This window comes from Papaver somniferum, chromosome 9, assembly GCF_003573695.1.
Source record: "Papaver somniferum cultivar HN1 chromosome 9, ASM357369v1, whole genome shotgun sequence".
In the NCBI taxonomy this organism is placed as follows: Eukaryota; Viridiplantae; Streptophyta; class Magnoliopsida; order Ranunculales; family Papaveraceae; genus Papaver; species Papaver somniferum.
The window spans coordinates 178563947-178572582 of NC_039366.1; the positions used below are offsets into that span (position 1 = coordinate 178563947).

Below are 8636 nucleotides of genomic sequence, written 5' to 3' on the forward strand. Positions count from 1 at the left end.
TCAAGAACTACCATCATAAGTCCCGAAGGTTTTGCAATCAAGCATAATATGCATACGAATGGATTCTCACAAGAAATTGTAAAAGGTAATATTCCCCTATATAACGATATTGCCTCATCTGGGCTATAATAAGCATAAAAATAGATATAACATTTGGAGAATCCTCCCAATACATATTACACAACATACCCAATCATTTACACACAAATATGCTTATAAGAAGTAATGACTCATCACGCTCGCATATGAAAAGGAACTTAATGATTATAATAAGGTTACAGAGTTCCCACCTGTTTTGAATGCAAACCAATCAGTTATTCATAAAAAGAAAAGAGCCGTGCAAACGGCTTCCTAGCCGTTGGATGTTATTGGATCTCATAATTCCAATTATTTAGAATAACCATCAAAACAAACACACCCCACAAAATAAACTAACCAGATACTCTCTTCTTTCCTTAAGAAATCCAATCTCTTTTCGTCTCTGAGAATCCTATCAACTAAGTTGAGCTTCCCGTTGTCGCAATTGTTGATGGTGATCTGCCATTGATGATATTATAAGAAGTAATCCTATTATACTCGACTCAAAAAGACCCCATTTAAACTAGTTTTTCTACTGACTGTAGTTGTTGCTGCTCGAAATCGTGTTGATTAGCTAGTTGCAACGAAAACCAATCAGTTCTATCATTAGCCCAAAATCAATATGCCTCCTTCGAATCTAGAAAACTCTATCTAACTTTAACCTTCTTTTGAAATATGGAACAACATACTTTTGTCATGTTTCATGATTATCTTTATTTGGATAAATAACCAATTGTCAATCTCTTTGAAAAAAATTATACTTCAAAATGTTCCACCGAAACCCAATTCACCAAAAACCTAGAAAGTTTAACTCCATTGGCAACATTCTGACTCACTATTTTCCCATACTTGATCAGAAAAATCAAACGACGGTTTTATGTAAACTAAGATTTTTTTTTTCCAAAAATTAACATCGTAAAGATTGTTTTGGTTTGTATGATGATTATCAAGGCAAGAATTACGCTTCAAGAAATATAAAAATCAAAGCAACAAGTTGAAGGTTCAGCCATTTAGATGATTTTTATAGGTTGTGTTTTTTTATTTTATGGTTAATCCTGAAAAAAACGCAATTAGAAGATTTGGTAACATCCAACGACTAGCAAGCCGCTTGCTTGTAAAGGCGTCCACGCAGTTGCGCGGGATAGCACGACTCAGAAGAAAAAGGGAAACAAAATAAAAAGGATTTGATTGGTATCAGCTTATCAGGGTACATGATGAACTGGTACGGTTTTTTATCCTAGCTTAATTGGGGCCATCGGAATTAATTGGGGGCCATGCACTAGAGGACAAAAAAGGTCACCAGAACCTAATTTGGTCACCCCTTATAAACATATTTTTTAAATGGCTAAAATGCCCCTAAATGATTAGAGTTAAAATTTAATTAATTAGTGATAATCTTAATTAATTAGTGATAATCTTACTTAATTAGTGTTTAATTTTTTTTTTCCAGATTTTTTGTCTGCAATTTTTAGTCTAATTTTTTTTTTTTTTTTTGCCCAGATAGTATGAAAAATCGTCAAGGTATTTAAAATTTTCATTGACGACCCTCAACAGTCGTTAATGTTTAGACTGTTTAAGTGACGATTCTAAACTGTCGAAGATTCATTAATGGCAGAAATGTACGACAGTTTTGGGTCGTCATAAAAATGATCAAGGGTCGTCAGGGTCGTTAGTGTTTTGGTTACGTATTTGACGACTTAAACAGTCGTTAATGTTTTAGAAATGTCGTTATAGACTTCGTTAATCTCTAAAAAGAATCGTTAGTGTATGACAGTTTAGAGTCGTTATTGTTTTGATCATGATGTATATATGACGACCCTAAACTGTCGTTAATGTCGGTGAAGGGTCGTTAATGAGGGTCGTTATATGAAAAAAAAAATATTAATCAAAGATAAAATAGTATATTCATCTTCCAATGTTTACACCCCTGAAAAATTAGGGGGACAAACAAAATTCCATGGCCCCCAATTAGAAACCATGGCCCCCAATTAAGCTAGGTTTTTTATTTCCCCGTGTTTGACTTAGAGGTCAATATTTCTTAACTGAAGTCAGCTCTCCCCTGCATGTTTTAGCTCTCGTAATAAAATGTAATGGTAATAATTACAAGGATACTTTTTATGAGAATCCACAAGTTTAAACATCAAATATCCCGCGCCGTCTGTCATTTCCACTTTGCACCGTATTTAGAGAGTTAACGAGAGAGAGAGGGATGTGGTTCAGTTGGCTATAAAAGTAGAGATACAGATCTCGTTTCTCATTTTACTCACTTCAAAAACCTAGCTAGCTCATCCTCTATCGGTGTGTTTGGAGAAACATTGCTTCCGGTTCAGGTAATTTCAAGTTCAGATAACGAATTCGGTAACTAGAGCTTAATTTCTAGTTCGAAAATTGAATTCAGTTTAGTTTTTTGAATTACATTCTGTTAATGAAAAGAGATCAAACTAGATATTCTTTCTCGTTTTTGTTGTGAAACATCAGTCTTACAATGTAAACGAGTATGCAAATTCGAATGAGATTTTGATTGGACGATTATGATCAATAATGAGTTTTTTCATGGTGAATGATTTTTGAAATTCGTTGATACTGTTGTTCAGAGAATTCCTCGAAATTTAAATGAATCTAAAAACTTCAGATTCTCAGCTCTGTTTTTGATGTTTTCTTGTTTAATGTTAAATCGAGATTGTTCTTCCGATTAGAAAGATGCTTCTGATTTTCAAGTCTATTGTATTTGTCTTCTATTTGACCTTTCATGATTTCAGATCATAATTCTCATGAAGTCAAATTAGGAAAAGAGAATTTATCAGAAGTTTTTGTTGTTAAATTTTTTGCTTCAATTTTATCTCGTGATTTCTAGGGTTCTGTGGCTGTGATTTAGTTAAATGAAAGAAGAGATGGCGATTTTGAAATGCGATTTTGAATATTAGTTTCTTTCGATTTTTCAGCGAGAAACAGATTAGTTCGAAGTTGACAACAATGTATAAAAGTCCTCATCATCAATTCAACAGTCAGAAAACGTTTCTGAGTAGTGGAAAATCATTAAGATCTCCATCTTCTCTACAGAACAACAACTCAATAACAATAACGAATGATGATCAATTCCTTGATGTGATGATGGATCGCCAGTTTCAGAACCTTAATTTGTCACCTTCATCATCACCACCATTTCCATTACCTCTCAATTCAAATGAGAATCTGATGACCACAAACACCTCCATCAAGATCACCACAGGCAACAGGATATAATCATTCATCACCAGCAGAAGATGTAATAGTAATGGATGGCTTTATTGTGACCTCATCGACATCACCACCCTCACTTGATGGATCTGGCAGAGGAGGAAAGCGATCCATTTCTAAATCAAGCTCAGAGTCGCCTGTTCGACCATTGGAGAACATGAAGGAACACTGTCCTTATGGTTTGAGATTCCTACCCAATCCAACTCCACTCCGCTCCCCACTATTCTCATCATCTCCTCGTGTAAGTTTCACTGTAATACTTGGTTCTTGATTCTGCACCATACTGTAGTGGGCAATGAGAGTTGGACGTAATCATTCTTGATTGGTGGTTGAGTTGCTGCTTTTGCAGTTAAGGCAGGAAAAGGAGAGCTTGAAACCAACTCTCATGACTTCATCAACACCATCATCCTCATTAGATGTACCAAATGGATCAGGAAGAAACCAACAACTTCCTAAATCAAGCATGAAATCACTTGATCAACTGTTGGAGAGCAAAAACAAGGACAGCCTGTACGAGTCGAAGTACCAACTCAGTCCGACTTCATTCGGCTCTCCAGTAGCAGCATCATCTCCTCATGTAAGTTTCACTAACAAACTTAGTTCTTGACTCTGCACCATAGTACAGTGGGTCAAGAGAGTTACAGACATAAATTAATTTATGAGATGTTGATTTAAAATGCAGTTAAGTCGGGTTACAGAAACAGAAAACTTGAGAAGATCCAGTGAGAAGGTTGTCTGCACGTATATAGGAACAAATTCATGCCGATTTGGTTTGAAATGTCATTACGTTCATCCAAATGGTGGTTTCAACAAGTCAGCATCATCTACCTTAGCAGGTGCACCAATGATGATCCCCAGTGATCAACAACTCAACTCAGCAACTACTGTTCCGTGGGTATATCTTACCAGCAGCAATCACATAATACAGCCCCAGGTATATATCGTTTTACTATATATTCATCTGTTGACCCGCCACTTCTCACGAGACTTCCAATGTTGTGGCATTCTTGTGCTAGGAGGCACCGCTGAGTACAGTTCAAACTACTACTGGAGTGACAGATTGGACACCACAGGATGATAACATTATCAACACTAGTGACATTCCTGCATTAGCTAATCCCTCAACATCCTCTAATCCTGAAGCTTACATCAATGGTGTTCGGTACGGACCTCAACAACGACTCCGAGAGCATAGGTTGCCTGTTTTTAAGGAAGTTTGCCCTGCAGAGTAAGTGAGAAAGAAATCAGGCCATGTTACTGCTACTACTGCCCTATTAGCTTAAGTTTAGCTGCTTTAACTCATTTTGTTCATTCTTTTATTTATTCTGAACTTTTTCTGAATAGATAAATCAAGCTCAAAATCACTTGATCAACTGTTGGAGAGCAAAAACAAGGACAGCCTGTACGAGTCGAAGTACCAACTCAGTCTTCATGCGGCTCTCCAGTATCAGCATCATCTCCTCATGTAAGTTTCACTAACAAACTTAGTTCTTGACTCTGCACCATAGTACAGTGGGTCAAGAGAGTTGCAGACATAAATTATTTTATTTTTGATTGAGATGTTGATTTAAAATGCAGTTAAGTCAGGTTACAGAAAACTTGAGAAGATTGAGTGAGAAGGTTGTCTGCAAGTATATAGGAACAAATTCATGCCGATTTGGTTTGAAATGTCATTACGTTCATCCAAATGGTGGTTTCAACAAGTCATCTACCTTAGCAGGTGCACCAATGATGATCCCCAGTGATCAACAACTCAACTCAGCAACTACTGTTCCGTGGGTATATCTTACCAGCAGCAATCACATAACACAGCCCCAGGTATATATCGTTTTACTATATATTCATCTGTTGACCCGCCACTCCTCACGAGACTTCCAATGTTGTGGCATTCTTTTGCTAGGAGGCACCGCTGAGTACAGTTCAAACTACTACTGGAGTGACAGATTGGACACCACAGGATGATAACATTATCAACACTAGTGACATTCCTGCATTAGCTAATCCCTCAACATCCTCTAATCCTGAAGCTTACATCAATGGTGTTCGGTACAGACCTCAACAACGACTCCGAGAGCATAGGTTGCCTGTTTTTAAGGAAGTTTGCCCTGCAGAGTAAGTGAGAAAGAAATCAGGCCATGTTACTGCTACTACTGCCCTATTAGCTTAAGTTTAGCTGCTTTAACTCATTTTGTTCATTATTTTCTTTATTCTGAACTATTAGCACAAGGATTCATAACTTAGATCACAATTTAACATGTAATAAGCTTTAGAGTTTCCTGGGTTGGTTTAATGAGAAAAGCCAAGTTCTGTGTGACCTGATTTCTGAAGCAATATAATGAACGTAATTTGTTCAAGGCTTTTAGCCATTTGATTGACCTATTCCAAAAGGTAGCTCTAGTGCTGCAATTGAACCAAGCTGAAGGGTGATCAGATTAGGCTGACTGAGTGATTTCGCTTCAGCTTGTACACTTAATTGTGTTACATATTCGAGTCGGGCCACGAGCTATAACTTTACTGGTTGGAGCAGCAAGATAGGTACTAAACCTGTCTAACATGATTTTGAGTTTTGTATTTATATAACAAGGTTTTGTGATAGGTCGATATTAATCCTACTAAGCTAACTAGCTATACAATTTCAACGTTAAATGAGTCACCACAAGCTTCATTGAACCATTGGAGTTGAAGAGTTGTATTTTTTTTTTGTTTTGACACTTTTGAAGAGTTGTAAATGGCTCTAAATATTGATCTTTTGGTAAATAAGAATCTGAGTACAATGAACCAATCACTATAATAGTCAGAAAGCCAATCATTTATCATTCAGTTCATCACTATTTGCGGGAGAGTACAAGTTAATTTTTCCTTCATTTGAGAAAAACATTGAAAGCACAATTAAACTCAGATCAAAAACTTCTTACCATATAATTAGAACAGTTTGGGAAGTTGTCAGCAAACATTTCCCAATTGCTGGCCAAATTAATCAACTCTTCTGTTAAACTTTCGTTTCTCGATTTGAGTCTTGTACGGAGCTTTCCTTAGCATACTACAAAAACACAGGGATAAGAAAAGCAATTAAATCTGTAAAGATCTAGACATTGATAAACAACTCACTGATTTAAGCAGGGAACTGATTTGATTACTACTAGCTGAGAAGCTTGATTCATCGAATCACCCAATATTGCTTCAAAAGCTGATTTTATTTCCGATCAAGAATAGGATCCTCACAATTTATCAAACACTTTGCCTTCGAAGATTCTGAAAAGACCAAAAAGTGGCGACAATGAAATCATAAAATATCTACTTGAAGGAAAACAATAAGAAACGTATCTACCTAAGCACTTTAATCCTTATGCAGCAAAATCCACTAACCACGAACTAATTACACTGCTCAAAGACAAGGGAGACCAGGGATCATTTTCTAAAGCTTGGGGGAAATCAAGTGGGTTATCCCTTGGGCAGTATAGAGCATCTATTTTTGAAATGTGCTAATAAAACTCGAAGGACGCATTCTGGAAATCTATGGACTAAAGCATGTAGAACAATTGCAAACAAAACTTAATGATGAACTCCATCAATTGCAGGGGCTTATTAGAAGTAGGGCCGTAGGCCAACTTCATGAATCAGTACCATCAATGGTTACTCCAGAAAATTCAAGACAAATGATCGTTGGGTGGGATCCGTCGACATGGTTATATTGACATAATCTTCACATTTTATCGTCATTTTTTCTATTCATCCCAACCGGCAATGAATTTGAAACTAATTTTTTGGTGACATGTTCCTCGTGTAAAACTCTACATTCCTACCAAAAATGAGCGTATTCCGAAATACGAAACTTCATCATCCACAAATTTTAATTTCAACCGTTAACCTTCAACGGTTAATATTCAAAATCGTAGATGGTGGTTTTATACATCTCGTAATGCTCTCATTTTTGGCCGGAATGTAGAGATTTATAAGAAGAACATGTCATCAAAAAATTAGTTTCAAATTCATTACCGGTTGGGATCAGTAAAAAAAACTATAACCATGTCAACGGATTATGTCAATATAACCATGTCAACGGATCCTACCCCATATATATTTTATTTTAAAGTTTTTAAACAATTCTTTTTTCTTTAATGAACAAAAAAACTTTTTAGTCCCACGTTGGATAGTTTCCAATATTCAATTACTTTAAGAGACTAATAAACCTTTTAGTCCATCATCGGGGGAATTCTACTTCCTAAATTGTATTAGTCAATTATAGAAACAATTTTTTCTTATACTTTTGAGTAATCCAAGGGAAAAGTGTTTCTCTCTATTTTAGAGAGACCCAAAAAATAATATCTTTCTATTGTTTTAAGCGTTCGCTATTTTTCTTAAGGGTTTTCTCGGAGTCGTCAAGCTCAAGTTGAGTGTCTACTACGTATGTTGGTAGTATGGTGTTTTATCCTGGAGGCATCCGCCTTGTGGAGGCTATAGCATCACTTTTCGATGTAGCCGGCCGCTAATGTCTTAAGGGAAGCGTGTTGAACAAGTGACTCACTGTTTTTTCCAAAGTTTTGCCATGTTGCCGTTGCGGAGACCTGGGGAGCCCGTCCGTTTCGTCAAATTGATCACTTCCGTTCTAAATATCAATAAATTTTTATTATTTGATTTTTCCTTATTTTTGATTATTGTAACCAACAATCTTAAGACATTAGTATTTTTAATAATCGAAAATAGTTGATTGGTTTGTGAATCATGGATGTTCATTGTGGAGAGAAAAACAAAAACGAATCTATGGTCAGCTATAGAGTTTCGAGTTTATCTCTTAACCTAAAAGGAATTTTGGTGAACCCTTTTGACCTAATATAGAAGACATCCTGTGTCATGTGACAGGGGTGCCCATTATCGTATGTGTGTAGGTATTTACTCAGTTGTAATGAGTGGTTTAGATTAGACCACGTGGATAGTTTGTGATCGTCGGATATTTAGAGAGAAGGAGAGAGTGTGTGTGCTTGAGTTATATACTCTCATGTCATGTAATGAAACTATCATGAGAAGAATTATCAATAGAATAGTTTAGTTTAGCAACTTAGGCTTGGTTCACTATGAATCAAGAGGTGACTTACTCCAATTATGATCCAAACCCTGTAGTTGTACATCCAGGTACACTACAATTGACATCAGAGCCGTTTCTTTCCGCACAAATTTATCCAAATTTTTTTTCATCTCAATCTAGGGATCATTGGTATAGAGTTAAGGCAAACAATGAAGCCTATAACCATTTCCTTGATCTGCAGACACAATATAGAAATCTATCCAACGAGGTATCTTCATGGAGTATTAATCGTGAGCTT

At 36.2% G+C, this 8636-nt stretch overlaps 1 long non-coding RNA gene across 7 annotated transcripts; it reads right to left on the reverse strand.

The window, feature by feature from the left end:
* Positions 1 to 3062: 3062 nt before the first annotated feature.
* LOC113307563 lies at positions 3063 to 6907 on the reverse strand. 7 transcript variants are annotated; one of them, XR_003339179.1, is made up of 6 exons: positions 6682 to 6906; positions 6453 to 6567; positions 6231 to 6355; positions 5028 to 5420; positions 4734 to 4812; positions 3063 to 4536 (listed from the first exon to the last, which is right to left on the reverse strand). It is a non-coding gene; the product is annotated as an uncharacterized LOC113307563 (long non-coding RNA). The 7 variants fall into 7 exon arrangements; XR_003339177.1 differs by having other exon boundaries at positions 3063 to 3924; positions 4144 to 4812; XR_003339180.1 differs by having other exon boundaries at positions 3063 to 4812; positions 6424 to 6567; positions 6644 to 6907.
* Positions 6908 to 8636: the final 1729 nt, after the last annotated feature.